The 1,248-nt window shown below is 40.9% G+C and overlaps 1 pseudogene; it reads left to right on the plus strand.

The window, feature by feature from the left end:
• The first annotated feature begins 256 nt into the window (after nucleotides 1-256).
• On the plus strand, nucleotides 257-663 carry LOC102774027 (annotated as a pseudogene).
• The last annotated feature ends 585 nt before the right edge of the window (nucleotides 664-1,248 follow it).

The following is a 1,248-nucleotide window of genomic DNA, read 5'->3' on the forward strand; positions in this document are numbered from 1 at the left end:
AAAATCTTCATGATCTTGAATTTGTCAATGGATTCTTAGATATGACACCCAAAGTATGAGCAACAAAATTAAGAATAGATGAATCATCCATGGCTGGTGTGGCTCAGTTGTTTGGAATGTTGTCCTGTGTACCAAAGGGTCATGAGTTCGATGCCTGGTCAGGGCACATGCCTAGGTTGCGGGTTCCTCAGGTGAGGATAAAAACAATAATAATAAATAATATATTAATCAGCTGTTTCACTAGGGACTCGCCAAGATGGGCTGTGGTCACACCAAGACCATGAAGAAGGAGGCCTGGGTCATCACTGAGAACTACTACACACACCTAGGCAACGACTTCCACACCAACAAAAGCGTGTGTGAAGAGATCACCATTATCCCCAGTATGAAGCTTCAAAACAAGATAGCAGGCTATGTCACACATCTGGGATGAAGCAGATTGAGAGAGTCCCATGAGAGGTATCTAAATCAAGCTACAGGAAGAGGAGAGAAAGGAGAGATGATTATGTTCCCGAGGTCTCAGCACTGGATCAGGAGATCATTGAAGTTGATCCTGGCACTAAGGAAATGCTGAACCTCTTGGACTTTGGCAGTCTGTCTAACTTGTAGGTTACTCAGCCTAGGTTAGGGATGTATTTCAAAACACCACATGGAGCCATTTGAATCTTTCTGCTGTGCTGTAATATTTTTAATAAACCATGGGAAGCCTTTAAAAAAAAAAGGATAGCCCTGGTGGTGTGGCTCAGTTTGTTGGATTGTTGTACCGTACACCAAGAGGTGGAGGGTTCAATTCCTGGTCAGGATGCATATCCAGGTTGCAGATTCCATCCTGGACAAGGCGTGCATGGGAGGCAGTCAATCCATATGTCTCTCTCACATTGATGTCTCTTTCTCTCCTTCTCTCTCAAAATCAATACAATTTTCAAAAGGTTAAAATGGTAAATTTTATGTATATTTTACCACAATAAAAATAAAACAAATAACCCAATTTAAAAATGGGCAAAGGATCTGAATAGACATATCTCCAACAAAGACATGTAAATGACCAAAAAGAACACAAAAGGATGCTTAATATCACTAGCCATCAGGAAAATGCAAATCAAAACCACAGTAAGATATCACTTTATACCCACTAGTATGGCCATGATCCAGTGATCTCACTTCTGGGAATATATCCAAAGAAACCTGAAACACTAATTTGAAAGAATGTATGGACGAACCAAGATGGCGGCATAGGTAAACACCAGA

This window comes from Myotis davidii, unplaced genomic scaffold (genome assembly GCF_000327345.1).
Source record: "Myotis davidii unplaced genomic scaffold, ASM32734v1 scaffold4271, whole genome shotgun sequence".
In the NCBI taxonomy this organism is placed as follows: domain Eukaryota; kingdom Metazoa; phylum Chordata; class Mammalia; order Chiroptera; family Vespertilionidae; genus Myotis; species Myotis davidii.